We start from the raw sequence: 16551 nt of genomic DNA on the forward strand, positions 1-16551 counted from the left end.
CATCTTTGAGGACAGGTCAGAATGGAATGCAGCCATTTTTAAATAACAATAGTTTGGACGATCTGTAGCACAATATATACCCCAACTAAATGGGCTTCACATTTTTCCCCACCTGCTACAGGACATATGCCAGATTAGATCCCTGCTCATCTTTACTTCCCAGTACAAAACAGACAAATACTGCCCACAGCACCAAACCAATCATGCCCCAGTGTCACTAGCGGTTTCTGCTTGTGTGGACCATGCATGGACAAGTGGGGAAGATTAAACAATAACCTGCTAATGGAAAGATGTATCAGGAAATAAGCTGTGAACTCTATTAGAATCCAAGACAGAGAATTATGTGAGTAAGAGCACAATCTGGGATACCATCAAAGCAGTTCTCAGGGGGTGCCTGACTGCAGTTTCATCCAGGTTGGGCACAGCTCAGGCCAAGATTAAGGAACAGTTAGAATATCAATTGAGAGAATAGAGGGGAAATGCAAGAGAACTGGTTACTCAAAGGCCTAGCATAAGCTTTTAGCTCTCAGGGCACATGTATGGGCGCATTGGATATTGAAAAAGCAGAATAACTGCTGCTCAGACTTAAACAATAATACTATAGAGGACAACAAGGCAGGCCACCTACTGGGGTGTTACTATTTGCAAAGACAGAAAATAATGGATAGAATCTGTAAAGGGCGCAAATAAGTACCTGAGATCTGACAACTCTGCTACAGCGAGAGCATTAATAGGCTTTTATAGTAATCTCTACCAGACAGGGGCTATAGCTCCATGCCCACATGGCAACAAGTCAAACTGTTCAATCCACCAATACGACTACAGAAACTGATCAGCTCTATAGGGTGTATGGAAACAGGTAAATCACCATACACTTATAAGAGACGATTAGGCGTAAGACGTTTTCGGCCCAAAGACTGTTTAATATCTTTTCAGACGCCTAGCCGATTTTAGATTCAGTTACAGAAATTCCTGAACTGGACAAACACCTCTCTGCGTCTCATACAGGACCATCTGCCTACTTGGCCTCTGCAAAAATCTTCCCAAACACACTAGCAGATATGCTAGGTCCTATCTTCCTGGGCCTGAATGATCCACACAAATCTGGGTTGATCTTTGGAAGATGTGGGTACTGTAAGAAAAAGATTTTGCACACAGCTGAAATCATATATGTAACCAACAGAAACTCCCTCCTGATCTCGCTCAATGCCAAAAAGGTTTTTGACCAAGGCAATTGACAATTCCTAGGCAACATTTAGGACTGGCCTTAGACTTAGGCAGAAAAAGCTGCCCAGGCATAGGACAGATGCACCTTTGATTAAGGTTAATGTGGGCTTTTTCAGCATTGGTATTAAGTAGGGAGAAACTAGGAAGGAATATTTTTTGACCCCTTACCATTCAGTCTCATCATGGAGTCACACGGCCTCTTCAAACAAATGAGTACATTGATAGAGTATGGCTGGGGAAGGATTATGTTTATCCCAAAGAACTTTGGCCTGGTCCCCACTAATATCAAACTCTCCTACTTGGAGGCCCAATTATGCTATTTCAATGAATATGTATAACTGGAATCAGACAAACAATCATGCTTTATATACAAGATTATCAGAGAGGCACAGCTGTGAATCGCAATGACTAGAAATAGCAAAGATGGGGTATCAATTCCACTCCAGTTACTAGAGTTACTTTAGCTGTGTGGGATAACGTGGCCAATATGCCGGCCTCTACACATTTCTCTCACAACTGCCACCCATTATGGGCATGCTATGGATTAAGTTGCCTTTAACAGGTGGACAATTCAGTGCTGTACCAGAGCTGGAGATCTCTCTGACAAAAGCAGACATTATATTTTTGAAATGATTAACCTGCATTACCGAAGCTGGAGATGCTCCAATATTACCAGATCGGAAATTGGGCTCTACACCAGCCTAGTAAGCCACATACTGACTAATACAAACATCAGTTGTGAAACCGCTTGTAAGAAAAGTAGCAGATGAGAAACTCATATCAGATATCACTTAACCCTTTATGCATACTACTAGGATAGAGAAATCCAAGGGGGCGAACCCTAAAAGAAGCAGAGTGGAAAGATATACATATACAAGCACACTCAGACAAGGGCGAGAAAGTGAAAAAATCCCTGGCCAAATCAACATTTTACTGGTATCCTACACCTGCTAGGCTGAATAAATGGGCTAGATGCCAAGTAGGTGCATGTTTGCAAGGGTGAAGAAACATGGGCACGCTGGTCCATCTTCTTCAGCAGAAGGATGCCCCACCCTGCAAGACGGCCATAAAGCCTACTAGACACCAGAAAATAACGGTGAAACCCAAAAGGGCAGTGGTGGCCCACCCAGGCATCGGACCATCACCCCACCCCATAATGGCCTCAGCAGTGTTTCTGCCCCCAACCTGGGTGGGCAGAAAGCCTATTAGACACCAGGGTCAAATGGTCAAAAAACTCCCGGAACAGGTGACTGCCCCCTCCCTCTCACCTTCCCCCCAGGTAATAGCATTCTCATGTAAAGTAAGAAGATATCTGCATTCTTTGGGGCACAGTTTTGACATATGGGCTTGGCAGAGAAGGGGTAGTTCCATTTTACCTCTCATTTGCCATGGTTAATATCTGCTCTCTTCCGGGTCTGTGTCAAACGCCAACAAGTGAAGTATACATTTCTGAAAATTAGACAACCATGGGAGCGCATGGTGGCATAACCTGCAAGGATCCCACTATATTTTCTTACACATGACAGGAACAGATGAAAAACTATTGCCAAACCAACTCAATATATGGTCTTTGAATAGTCCCTGGTTTGATCCACTCCTGGTGTGGGCATCTGCGTAGCTCAGTAATGAAAATGAAGTGACAGTAACTTCACCATGTGATCCCAGGCAAGCTGTCTTAGCACTTCATAGAAAGGAGAGAAAACTAATTAACATGATAGGTGTCTAACCCATGAAGAAAGATTAACATGCTTAATCTTCAGCATGGCATCAGAGGAAACAATCACACTGTGAAATATCTAGTGGAGACTACCGAACGAAGGAATCTCTTAATTTAAGATGGTACCAACCCAAGAAACAATGTTTTGCAACTAAGACAAATAATTCAGGGTTGATGATAAGAATAGGTTTCTCACCATCGAAACAATCAACTAAGGTAGAAGACGTTAATTTCCATAATTACACATTATTCTAGAATAATAACAAGCTACACATGGATAATGTACTTCACTACGATACAAAATAATATGAATTTTTGGCAGAGGCTTGGCCCAGCCATACTGTCCTAACAAAGCTACTACTGAAAAAGTGAATGTATTTAAGCAACTGACAGGCAATATTTTTGCATTCCCTACTCTCCACAAAATCTGGCAGCATTTGTGCGAGTCGTGAGTTGGTATGCACTGACAAATTACACCATATACAAAATTTGGAACCGGAACAGAAAGGTAAAAGGTAATTCTAAAGTCCTACCTGTTGTTATGAGCCACAAGAGTCTTCAATCCGGGAACCTAATGAACAAAACAAAAAAAAAAAACATTTAAAATATTCTTCACAAGGGATGTCAAATGACCCTACTGCAATATTCCCGACACCCTCGCTTTCCTGAAATGTACATATATTCAACCCAATAACCTGCCACCCTTTAAACTCTCACACCTGCTGCCTTCCCCTCACTTACCCTTGTGCTCTTTCAATTAGTCTTAGAGCAATGGCTGATCCCGCTGTCAAATATCCACACGCTACCAAGAAACCACACACTAAGCAGCACTGTCGGAGTGGCATTTGCTCCTGAGCACAGACACGTCGACCCCGCTCCCACGCTCCCAAAGGCAGACACGTCGACCCCGCTCCCACGCACCCAAAGGCAGACACGTCGACCCCGCTCCCACGCTCCCAAAGGCAGACACGTCGACCCCGCTCTCCCAAAGGCAGACACGTCGACCCCGCTCTCCCAAAGGCAGACACGTCGACCCCGCTCCCACGCTCCCAAAGGCAGACACGTCGACCCCGCGCTCCCAAAGGCAGACACGTCGACCCCGCGCTCCCAAAGGCAGACACGTCGACCCCGCTCCCAAAGGCAGACACGTCGACCCCGCTCCCAAAGGCAGACACGTCGACCCCGCTCCCACGCTCCCAAAGGCAGACACGTCGACCCCGCTCCCACGCTCCCAAAGGCAGACACGTCGACCCCGCTCCCACGCTCCCAAAGGCAGACACGTCGACCCCGCTCCCACGCTCCCAAAGGCAGACACGTCGACCCCGCTCCCACGCTCCCAAAGGCAGACACGTCGACCCCGCTCCCACGCTCCCAAAGGCAGACACGTCGACCCCGCTCTCCCAAAGGCAGACACGTCGACCCCGCTCTCCCAAAGGCAGACACGTCGACCCCGCTCTCCCAAAGGCAGACACGTCGACCCCGCTCTCCCAAAGGCAGACACGTCGACCCCGCTCTCCCAAAGGCAGACACGTCGACCCCACATCCGAGGGCAGACACATCCAAGGGCAGACACATCCAAGGGCAGACACGTCGACCCCGCTCTCGAGGGCAGACACATCCGAGGGCAGACACATCCGAGGGCAGACACATCCGAGGGCAGACACATCCGAGGGCAGACACATCCGAGGGCAGACGCATCCAAGGGCAGACGCATCCAAGGGCAGACGCATCCAAGGGCAGACGCATCCAAGGGCAGACGCATCCAAGGGCAGACGCATTGTCCCGGCTCCACAGGGCAGACGCATTGTCCCGGCTCCACAGGGCAGACGCATTGTCCCGGCTCCACAGGGCAGACGCATTGTCCCGGCTCCACAGGGCAGACGCATTGTCCCGGCTCCACAGGGCAGACGCATTGTCCCGGCTCCACAGGGCAGACGCATTGTCCCCGCTCCACAGGGCAGACGCATTGTCCCCGCTCCACAGGGCAGACGCATTGTCCCCGCTCCACAGGGCAGACGCATTGTCCCCGCTCCAGAGGGCAGACGCATTGTCCCCGCTCCAGAGGGCAGACGCATTGTCCCCGCTCCAGAGGGCAGACGCATTGTCCCCGCTCCAGAGGGCAGACGCATTGTCCCCGCTCCAGAGGGCAGACGCATTGTCCCCGCTCCAGAGGGCAGACGCATTGTCCCCGCTCCAGAGGGCAGACGCATTGTCCCCGCTCCAGAGGGCAGACGCATTGTCCCCGCTCCAGAGGGCAGACGCATTGTCCCCGCTCCAGAGGGCAGACGCATTGTCCCCGCTCCCGAGGGAAGACACATCGCCCCCGCTCCCGAGGGAAGACACATCATGCCCTTTCTTGAGGGCAGACGCATATTCCCCACTCCTGTGGGCAGACATCGTCCGATCTCCTGAATGAGCGCTAGTGGTCTCGGTTGAGGTGACAATTGATGATGCAGTAGCATCCAACTTTCCTCAGGTCTACCCATGGCCAGGGAGTTGAGGAACGGTGGTGGGAGGAGAGATCACAGTACCTAATTCGCTCCCTTGAGTCTTTTGTGTATGATGTGGTCCATGGAAAGGAGAGCAGCAGGGTGAAGAGAGACTGCACTGCAGGGCCCCCTCGTCCTCCCTTAGATGTGACAAAATAGTAGGTAGAGGGTGAAACCTTAACCCACTTTACTTGGAACTGAGGAACTCTGGACAGTGGGGAAGGCAGATGTACTCTTTGAAGTAGCTGTAGTTGACACACGCAGCAAGAAAAAAGTGTAAAATGTATGAAACTTTTTTTTTACTTCACACTCAATCTATTAAAATTCTGATCCTTGTCACTGTGAGTAAGTGATTAACAACCAAGCTAGGATGGGGCCAGAGACTGTCATACAACATCAGTGAATACCCAACAGTTTTATTCCTGAAAATACAGCAGTGACAAAGACTCCGCTCAACTCAAGAGTACATATGGGAAGCTTCAGCAATTTTGTAGGAGACAAAGTTAGTTCATGGAATGGGTTTTCACGTGTGTATTACTGTAGCCTTCGTGCATCTGTTAGAATCATTTCATGTTAAGATCTCCCACTAGAAAGGGTATTGCAAATGCCAAATTAAGTACTGAGATTAGGAGTGCATGAATTTGTATGTTAGAGAGCGAATGAGTTGGATTCACAGAGTATCCGCTGCAACGTGAAGTTTGGGAAGTGACCTGGATACTGACCAGCCTGGAAAAATCCATTCCAAATCTTGGTCCCCAGTATATTTCAAACATTCTGCAGACACTAGACACGTGACTCATTGTGGTTAATTTAATAGGAGGCCACTACAGCACCAATAATAAGGTAAAAATTTATTTTAAAAAAATAGAGGAGGTCATCTGAGGCCTAATGTGTTGGTTACCATCAGTGAGTTAAAGGCTTGTGATCAAAGTTGAGAACAACCTGAAAGAAGCTTGTCCCTCCCACTGAACTAAAATTCCACCTTGGATCGAGGACTGCATACAAGCAACCGCTGCTTAAAACAAACATTTGCAATGCAACGGGTCTCGCATTTGCTCGAATTACAGCTATTAGCGTTGTAAATTCCTAACAGGACTTTTCTTGCCACATAAATTGAAAGAAAAAAGTAGAGCGCAATCTCGTTATGTAAAACTAGTGCAGAAACCAGGCTGAAAACATGGAGCATCATATGTTTTCAGTAGTTGGCCAGTGCGCTCGAGGAGGGCTAAACACTGGAAAAGGCATGATGTATGCTTACCTTTTACTAATGGAATCAAGCGGATTTTAAAAGGCAAGCCCACAAACCAATGAACGGGACAAGTGTGACATGGGCGTGGTTAAACGCCCAAAGAGAGATTACAACAGGGACGGAGCGTTTGTGCGCTTGACCCTAAAAAACGTATAGGGTTTCCCCATCAATTCCTGAGAGAGAGAAATGTCAAGTGTGGTGAACTGCCAAAGGATCAAAAACTTGAATGGGTTAATGAAAACTATTCCCAAACAGTAAACAGGGCATACTGGTCATCTGGATATGACTCAAGTGGACTGCAAGTTAGGTGTCTTTTTTTCCAAGGCTGAATATGCTGCTACAGCAATAGCTCTCTTCCAGCTGCAGTTTCTGGCTAGCATCCACAACCCGCTAATCAGCCCATTTGCTCCCCTGGCTCAAACCAATACACTACTGGGGAAAGCGTGTTCTTCCAGATGGAAAAGAATTGGCCTGTAAAGGGGTGCTTAATCACATTAGCATGCACATGCAGTAAGGATGTTTCATCATTTGGGAGGATACTGCGAAAGGCACACTCCACCTCTCAGCAGCAGCAACAAAAAGTACTGCAGGAGGAGAAAGCACAAGCTTCGGTCTATGTCACCAGCAGCCTACTAAGCTAATGACTGGCCAGTCTTGATGAACAGCCCCTGCACGTGCCTGCAGGTTCAGTCTGAGTGCCCATTCACTTGCTGAACCCCAGGCCCCTGTGAATAGTTTGAGAGGATAACAGAGAATGGCGCAAAAAAGACAAGTGGTTTATAGGAGTTGGGGTGGCAGAATTTGGGAAATGACACTGCGTCTCATGTATCAAAAATGTGCCTGCTCTGCACTCGGTTTCTTTGTGCATGATTTTCTACCCTGGGGATATGTTACTCCGGGCTTTCTTGTGGACCTCTGTTGGGTTCTCTCTCAGTTCGTATGTCGAGTCTTGTAAGGATTCGAGAACCTGGTCTCGAGACTCGACATACGACGGGAGAAACGGTTGGAAGGGCGTCGGTGGCGGAGGTATTTTGCTGTTCTGCATTATTGTATATTACACTGAAAATAAAGAATACTTACAAGCAACCAAGACTTTTCATTGGCGACGAGGGACTGCAGGACAGCTGGACCTACGTGTGCACCTTTTCAGTTCGTGATGTGGAACTTTTGAGGAGTTCAACGAACGGCGTCTTCAACCGGCCTTCAGTGTTTCGATCCTGCTGAAAGGAGTCTTTGCGTCTCCGTTCTTCGAGGAGCCTGCAATCTGTCTGCCTTTATTTTCATCGATTTTTGGGCTGTTTGACACAAGGAGGTTTCTGCGCGTGTCGGATCCAGCGCGCGACACCTCCTGTCGTTATTCACGTGTCCCGTCACGCGCCGGCGTTGGGAACCTAGTTGCTAAGCAACGAAGACGCTGCATACGCGTCTTATGAGTTACTTCGTTTCCTGGCAACGGAGACGCCAGGAAACGAGTGAACCGGCCAATTCTTCGTGATTCATTTCATCTGTTGACGTTACTAAGTGGAAAGTGTCTTCATTCTGCAAGTTACTTGTTTCCAAGTTTTTCCAAGCATTTCAAGCAGTATAGTAATGTTAAATTGTTCTTCTTCAACCTGTTTTCTGCGGTGACACGCACACCTTGCGCAGTGTGTTTTGAAAATTAACAGGACACGCATATCTGTGTTTTACACGATTCCTCATTGCTTAATTTTAATTAACATTTAGTGTGGTTACATTTAATATGCAGCTATCCATTCTTCCTCCTCCTGTATTCTCTCCGGATCCTGTTTCTTCAGAAGCGGATTGGGATTCCTGGAAAGAAGGTTTCGAGGCATATTTAGATGCCATTGACGGTGACTCTTTTACTCATAGGAAAAAGTTTGCTGTTTTACGTCATTGTTTAGGTCCAGAGGGCCGCAAAATTTTAAAACACATTCCACAGGTGACTGTTGCATTAGATGTGGGTGAAGGTGATGGCGGTATTGATGAATATGCTTCTGCCATTAAGTCTCTTGATAACAGATTTAGATTGTGTAAAAATGTTATTATGGAAAGACACAAATTTTATAAAAGGGTGCAAGTTCCTGGTGAACCAGTTGCTAACTATGTGGGGGCTTTAAGAATGTTAGCGGTTTCCTGTGATTACAAGGCATGTGAGGATGAAATGATTAGAGATCAACTTGTCGAGAAAATCAATAATAAGAAAGTTCAAGAGACACTATTGTCTACACCGAATTTAACTTTAGAAAAGGCCGTGGAGATAGCAACAGATGAATATAACTAGTCAGAAAGATTCTCATCAGAAAGTAGCTATAATCAAACAGAAATTTAACAAATCCCAAGCAATTGCCAAAGCTGAAACATCAGTTAGGAAGGAAAATTACAAATAAAGGGAATGTTTTAGGTGTGGTAGTTCCACCCATTTAGGTAATGCAAGTAATTGCCCTGCAGTAGGTAAAAAATGTGCAAAATGCTCCAAAGTTGGGCATTTTGCTAGAGTGTGTAGGGCTGTTAACATATCAAGTTCCAGTTCAAGGGCTAAGGTTTTTAAGTTACACAATGACAATTTGGATGGATCTAATTCTTCCTCTAATGAGGATGACGAAATTCTTACTGTTGTGTGTTGTTCTAATGAGAGTGATGCTGTTATGCTTAACAATACTAAAAGGGCTACCTGTAAATTGTCAATTAATGGCCGTGAAATAATTGTTGTAGCCGATTCTGGGTCACCTTATACACTTGTTAGTCAAAAGGTGTGGAAGGAAAATTTCAGCCATGTTGGACTCAGGAAGTCTAGCATCAAGCCTGTGGGATATGGTGGCAAACCAGTGGAAGTTTTGGGGGAGTGTGAAGTCGAGTTGAGTTTCCAAGGTAATGTGACTAAGGGAGTAGTGTATGTAGCTAATGATGATACTTGTCTTTTAGGTTGGGAAGACCAAAGCAAGTTGGGTATTTTGTTAGATCCCAATAACCCCGAACAAGTTATACTGAGCAAGAATTATAACCAGGTGTTATCTATTAGTTCTATGTGGATTGATGCATTTCCAGGTGTTTTTAAAGAAGGAATTGGCATGTTCAAGGGATTTGCACACAAGATAAAGTTAAAGGAGAATGCAATTCCCAAGGTTCATAAAGTACGTAGAGTACCTTTAGCGTTGAGAGCAGAGTTGAAAAAGGAGCTAGATAGATTATGTGATCAACGCATAATTGAGAGGGTGGATGCATCAGATTGGGTGGCCCCCATAGTAATTGCTCGTAAAGCCAATAACTCTATTCGCATGTGTGTTGATTTACGTGATCTCAATGCACAAATTTGGGTGGATTGCCATCCATTGCCTAACATTGTTGAAATTCTATCCATTCTAGATGAGGCCAGCGTGTTCAGTTTGTTGGACATGACATCGGCTTATCATCAAATTAATCTGCATCGTGAGTCAAGACATTTGACAGCTTTTGTTACTCCGGAAGGGTTGTTCCAATTTAGACGCATGCCATTTGGTTTAGCTTCAGCCTCTGCGGTATTCCAAAGGGTGGTGGATAGTTTATTTGGAAGTATGGAAGGTGTAATTGCTTTCTAGGATGACATTCTAATCTTTGGCAAGGATCAAGCACAGCATGATGAAAGAATGGAACAGGTATTAACTTTGTTGAATAAAAAGGGGATTTTACTAGGGGCAAACAAATGTAAATTTAGTGTATCTAGTATTGATTATCTAGGGTATAAAATTTCTAAGTGTGGAGTGGAACCAAAGAAAAAGCTGGTTGAAGCTATTGAAGATTTTCAGTCTCCTAGTAATAAAGACCAAGTCAGATCCTTCATGGGTCTGATTGAATTTTATTCAAGGTTCATTTCTAATTGTGCAAGTAAAACTCATAGAATCAGATCTCTTTTAAAGAAAAATGTCAAATTTGATTGGTGTCTGGAGTGTGAACGGGAGTTTGCAGCCATTAAAAAGGAAGTAGCAATGGCAGTTCCGTTGAAGTCTTTTAACACTAGGGACGAAATAGTAATAATGACGGATGCCAGTCAACTTGGATTAGGTGCTGTTTTAATGCAGAAGAAAAATGGTAGGGATGAAGTGGTAGCCTTTGCTTCACGTAGTCTGAGAGGTGCCGAAGAAACTTACTCAACTATTGAAAGGGAAGCCCTTGCATGTTGGTGGGGCATTGTGCATTTCAAATCGTATTTGTGGGGTGTGCACTTTACAGTCAGGATGGATCACAAACCCTTAGTGCAATTGTTTTCTACCTCTGGTGCGCATCGAGCCACTCCTAGAATAGCTAAGTGGCAGTACAGATTACAAATGTATAACTTTCATGTGGAATATATTCCGGGTGCAAGGAATACACTTGCTGATTCTCTTTCCCTTCTTCCTTGCAAGAATGAGTCAGATGAGGAGGAACCAGAAGAAGATGATGTACTGGTATGTTCTATAGAGTTTCATTTGGGTGGTGCGGTGACGGAAGATGAGTGGAGGCAAGCATGTGGAAGTGATGATCAAGTGAAGGAGGTCATGAAGGGCATAGCACAGGGATGGTCTGTATGCAAGTCTGAACAGTGTGAAGTGTACAAACATGTTTTTGAGGAGTTATCTATTGTAAATAACGTGTTGATGCGTGCGGATGCAATGGTTGTACCTAAGGATTTAAGATACAAAGTATTATCCTTGGGACATGAAGGACACATAGGTATGCGGGCTATGAAACGGAGAATAAGAGAGGATTTCTGGTGGCCTGGACTGGACAGAGATGTAGAACACTTTGTGAGAGATTGTTTGGCCTGTGCTATCAGTGACAAATCTCAGGTTGTCCTGCCATCCCCTGTTGAAGCTATTGAAGTGCCTGGGAAAGCCTGGAGTAAGGTTGCAGTGGATTTGATTGGACCTGTCAATTTGCTCAATGGGCAAGTGGAGTATGGTATAGTGTTAATAGACTTTTATAGTCGTTGGCCCGAGTTTAAGTTAGTGAAAGTACCTAATTCGCATAAGATCATTGAATTTTTGGAATCTGTTTTTCTCAGAGAAGGTATTCCTGATGAGATACTTACCGACAATGGTAGTCAATTCACATCTTCTCAATTTTCTGATTTTTTGGTGCTCATGGGCATTAAACATGTTAAGACTTCACTTTATCATCCTAGGAGTAATGGTCTTGTTGAGCGCTTTAACAGAGTGATTAAAGAAAATATGCAGTTGGCCAAAGCTGGAGGGTTAAAATGTAAGGATGAACTTAAAAAGTTGTTGTGGGCTGTGCGGACCACACCCAATGCAGATACTAGTGTGTCTCCTTTTATATTATTGAAGGGAAGAGCTCCTGGTACTAAGTTGAAAAGGAAGTGGATGGGTGAAAATGGAGTTGATGAGGGATTGATTGAGAAAGTGAGTGGAAAAAGGATTTCTGCTCAGAATAAATACAAAGGTAATTCTAGAAAAACAATTTGTGTGAAGTTGGGTGATTATGTCAAAATCAAGAGTGCCCGCATTGTTCAGAAAGGTGAATCTAGATTTTCTTATCCTAAGAAAGTCATCAAAATTTGTAAAAATGCTGTTAAATTGGAAGATGGCAATTGGTGGAATAAGGAGAGGTTGTTCTTGGCTCGTGATGTGGAACTTTTGAACAAATCTTTGAAGGAATCCACCAAAGTAAATCAAGAAGCAAGAAATGATCCACAGAAGGACAAGGATTTGGAAGGTCCTATTAAGAAGGAATGTGAGTCGATGGACATGGAAAGGAAATCCTCCACTAGGAATAGGAGGCTTCCTACGAAGTTCCGTGATTATGTACTTTTAGTTTAGCAAAACGTGTTACGTGTTTTTGCAAATGTTGGGTGTAACTTTGTATGTGTTAAAGGGAAGGATATGTTGGGTTCTCTCTCAGTTCGTATGTCGAGTCTTGTAAGGATTCGAGAACCTGGTCTCGAGACTCGACATACGACGGGAGAAATGGTTGGAAGGGCGTCGGTGGCAGAGGTATTTTGCTGTTCTGCATTATTGTATATTACACTGAAAATAAAGAATACTTACAAGCAACCAAGACTTTTCAACCTCCTGAAATAAATAATTAATTCGTTTCCCTTTACTTCCTGTAAGCCTTCTTGCTTTTCAGTGAATGCAGTTCAAGTGCTGTTTGTCAAACGCACTGTCAAGACCCCTTTACTTTTCAAATTTCGTTGGGGTACATTCCTCCAATCCAATTTCTCGCAGCTCTCGGGGGTGCCATGTTCACTCACTACATTTTATCGTTCGGTGCCATCTAAAGGTGGTTTCCACATCTCTGTGAGGGCTGATTTTAGTTCCCACTCCAGTTCTTCCAACAGAGCTAAACACATACCCATAACCCATTCCAGAACAAAAAATATTTCTCTTGTCTACATCATTAAAACAATAAACGCAGCACTCGTAGGAATCCCACACTGAAGCAAAACAAACTACTGTAAATATCTCCGTGATTTACATAGATGAAAAATCCTGGATCAGCCCTTGACATTCACAACACAGATGTATTTCTCCTCCTTGTCCACAAGATGGCACTGCTACGCTTTTAAAAACACAGCCATGCACCGTGGGTGAAGTGATTGTTTCAGAAGGCCACTTCGCAAGTCACAGAGTCGAACTCAAACTGCCACAGTGAGCATGCCAGATTTGTCCTCAACCACACCGAAACAACGACAGTCAAAATACAAAATAATATTTTTGTAGCATAATGCTAAGTATATCCGAATTCATGGCAAGCTTGCGAATGACACCACGAAGGAGTGGAAGAACTAAGGCATGATTTAAAAAAAAAAAAAAAAACGAGTTTCAATTTATGGTAAATATGGACATGGGCCATGCCAATCACATACTGTACGGAAGATGTAATACAAGATGGGAGGCGAGGCTTTAAGCTACTTAACAAGTGCCACTGGGGTACCATACCGGACCGTATGTCTTATAGATGTTCACACATCTATTCACCGCTGAGCCACGCCCCGTCCACCCTCGAAGTAGGTAAGGAATTCCCGCCTCTTGCCAGGATGACGGACAGCTTTCCAAAACGAGCCCACTGCGTTTTTACCGCCGATTCCGGTGATGTGTTGTTGATGCGCAGAAGCACGAGGACATCTCCACAAAGACGCACTAGTAACAATAACATTGCCAAAGGCACACAAGGTTGCTGGAGACGTTTACCCCGTGGCCCATCACGTACCCCTAATGTACAAAATAAACAGGGTATATAAAACATGCTAGGTAACCCTTACTGACATACTCGTAGAAAATACTCCGGGTGTGTAGGCCACGATGCTCATTTTACAGAAACTAAACCTCAAAGGAAGCACTTACCAATATAAACGTAGCAGGTGCCGCAGTCGAAGCTCAGCTTCTGGAAAGGACAAGCCACCCTAACTCTCGGGCTTGGCAAAGATAAAGCAAGGCTGTGCGCTCAGAGATCCCATAGCAGAGGAAGATCCAGAATCCTTCCTGGAGGTGAACTGATGATGTACTGGAGCGTAATCTGTATCTGACTGTGACGCGCGGTTTCTATCTTCCTCTCCTGGAGACACAGAGTAGAAGTTTCTCCCTTTATGAAACACCTGTAAGCTCCGCCCGCTGAGCCACGCCACGTCAACCCTCGAAGTAGGTAGGGGAATTCCCACCTCTTGCCAGAATGATGGACAGCTTTCCAAGGCGACCCCACTGCGTTTGCCGCCGACTAGCGTGGTGCGTCGCTGATGCGCAGGGGCGCGAGGAACTCTCCGCGGGGACGCACTAGTGGCAATGACATTGCCGGGGGCACACAAGGTTGCTGAAGACCTTTTGCCCCCGTGGCCCATCACGTACCCTAGTGTACAATGTGGACGCGGCAGATGCCGTGTTTGAAGCTCACCTTCTGGAAAGGACGGCCCACCCTGGCTCTTGGGCTTAGCAGGGATGGGGCGGGGCGGGGCTGTGCGCTCAGAGATCCCATGGCAGAGGGGATCTGGAATCCTTCCTGGAGGTGAGCTGATGATGTGCTGGAGCGTGGTCTGTGTCTGACTGGGACGCGCGGTTTCTGTCTTCCTCTGCTGGAGACACAGAGTGGAGGGTTTCTCCCCTTGTGGAGCACCTGTGGGCTCCGCCCGCTGAGCCACGCCCCGACCACCCTCGAGGTAGGTAGGGGAGTTCCCGCCTTTTTTACCAGGATGATGGATGGACGACTAAGTATTTTTTACCCATGTTTCTAATTATGTATTGTATGTGCAGATGTGTGTGTATAAGTCATGTGTGTGTGTGTGTATAAATATATATATATATGTATATATGTTGTTTCTGTGCCTGGCATGTTTCTATGAATTTCTGCTCTCTTTTTATCACACTTATCTACTCATCGCTCTTATGTCATGTCTCTATCAAACTATCCTCCATTCTCACTCGGACTCATCCCAAATCCCTTCGACCACTTCCATCTCCTAAATATCTCTGCCTAAGCTCATCCCTCCACCCCCACATCTAACTCACCAAACCTCACTCTACCTCTGTGACCTCCCACACAACCCTACTAAATTCTCCTGCATTCATCTCACCCTGCTACTATGCTCTCCCTAACCCTTCCACATCCTCTTTCCCCTCCGCCCCCCTTTTATTCATCTCAAGCCTTTGGATTGAGCAAATGAAGGATAAACTCCCAATTAACACTTCTGGATTTCTTTCCTCCTCCACCCCTCCATTACTCCAGTCAATCTAACTAACAAACTCTCATATCCGCAACTCAAATTAACTCATAATAATACTAAAACTGTACTCCTTATTAAATTATACTAATCCATCACTAATTCTTGTTGGGTACCGGAGTAGCGTGCTACTCATCGAAAAGCGCTTCGACGCCTCGTCAGGGGTAGTAAGCGCTATATAAATACGATTACAATTACAATTACAATTACACAAAGGGTTACCAATGCACTGAGAACATAGAAAGAGTACTTATCAGTTACCAGGGAACACTGCACTGTCAATGTCACATCCGGTGTATTGTGTCCAGTTCTGTGTTCCACGCATGCAAGGCAGACGTATATCGGTGACAAAATGTCCAAATCAGCAAATTAATCTAAAACAGACTAAAGACATTTACAGGTGGAGACGGAGGAAAGTGAAGTTAGGACTTAATACTATGAGGAGTATGGATCAAGAGTAGGCCGAGATTACCACCGCAGTGTTACAACTAGGGGGCGTAAACTGAACTTTCTAGTTATTTGTCAGAAGAACCTCCTCACACTCTGCCGTACACTAGTTCGGCCAGAAACGTGGGGTCGCAGTTTGCACAATGGCAAATAGCAGGTGGGTGAAGACCGTCTCATTTTGAATCCTACTTTGAGAATAAAGAAAGTTTCCACATAAAATGAATAAACCGTGTAGTCGTGAGTAGGCCCTGGGTAATGAAGTCAGCCCGGATGTATGTGTCAATTCTAATCCGCCACGTCTATATGACAAGTCCGGATGGGCTGCTTTTCTACCTTAGATCAGGAAAACAACATTTGGCAACTATGAAATCACTGTACAGATTTCAATGGAAGGGGCTGGGGCGCTGGACCCGCATGCAAGTGTCCACAGGTGTTTGTCCCAGTCCCTGCTGATGTTAGGAGCACTGCCTAGCGCGGAATGTGGAATGGACGCAGAGTCTGAAAGCAAGACCGACGATGCCGGGAGTGCCGTGTGAGTGAGTATTCGGAGAGGAAAGTAACGAGCTAATGGCGTGCTGTGGCGCAGTTACCATCTTACTTGATGCACAACCAAGCAATGAGGCCCTCATTTTCTACATATGGTTTCAGTGTCTACTAAATAGGAAATACGCCACGTTGTTAAACAGAAACAAGGACCTTGAAGTGGGTGTGCTAATTTAGTTCTGTCACCCTT

General features: G+C 45.4%; 1 protein-coding gene across 2 annotated transcripts in view; it reads right to left on the bottom strand.

Annotated features, from left to right (window-relative positions):
* ADARB1 (adenosine deaminase RNA specific B1) overlaps positions 1–16551 on the bottom strand; it is a 770933-nt gene that overhangs the window by 384698 nt on the left and 369684 nt on the right. For both annotated transcript variants that reach the window (XM_069225700.1, XM_069225699.1), the window contains one exon: positions 3478–3515. The gene's annotated coding sequence lies outside the window, so the exon portion shown is untranslated. The remainder of the gene's footprint in view (positions 1–3477; positions 3516–16551) is intronic.

The sequence above is a fragment of the Pleurodeles waltl genome, chromosome 3_1, assembly GCF_031143425.1.
Source record: "Pleurodeles waltl isolate 20211129_DDA chromosome 3_1, aPleWal1.hap1.20221129, whole genome shotgun sequence".
NCBI lineage: Eukaryota > Metazoa > Chordata > Amphibia > Caudata > Salamandridae > Pleurodeles > Pleurodeles waltl.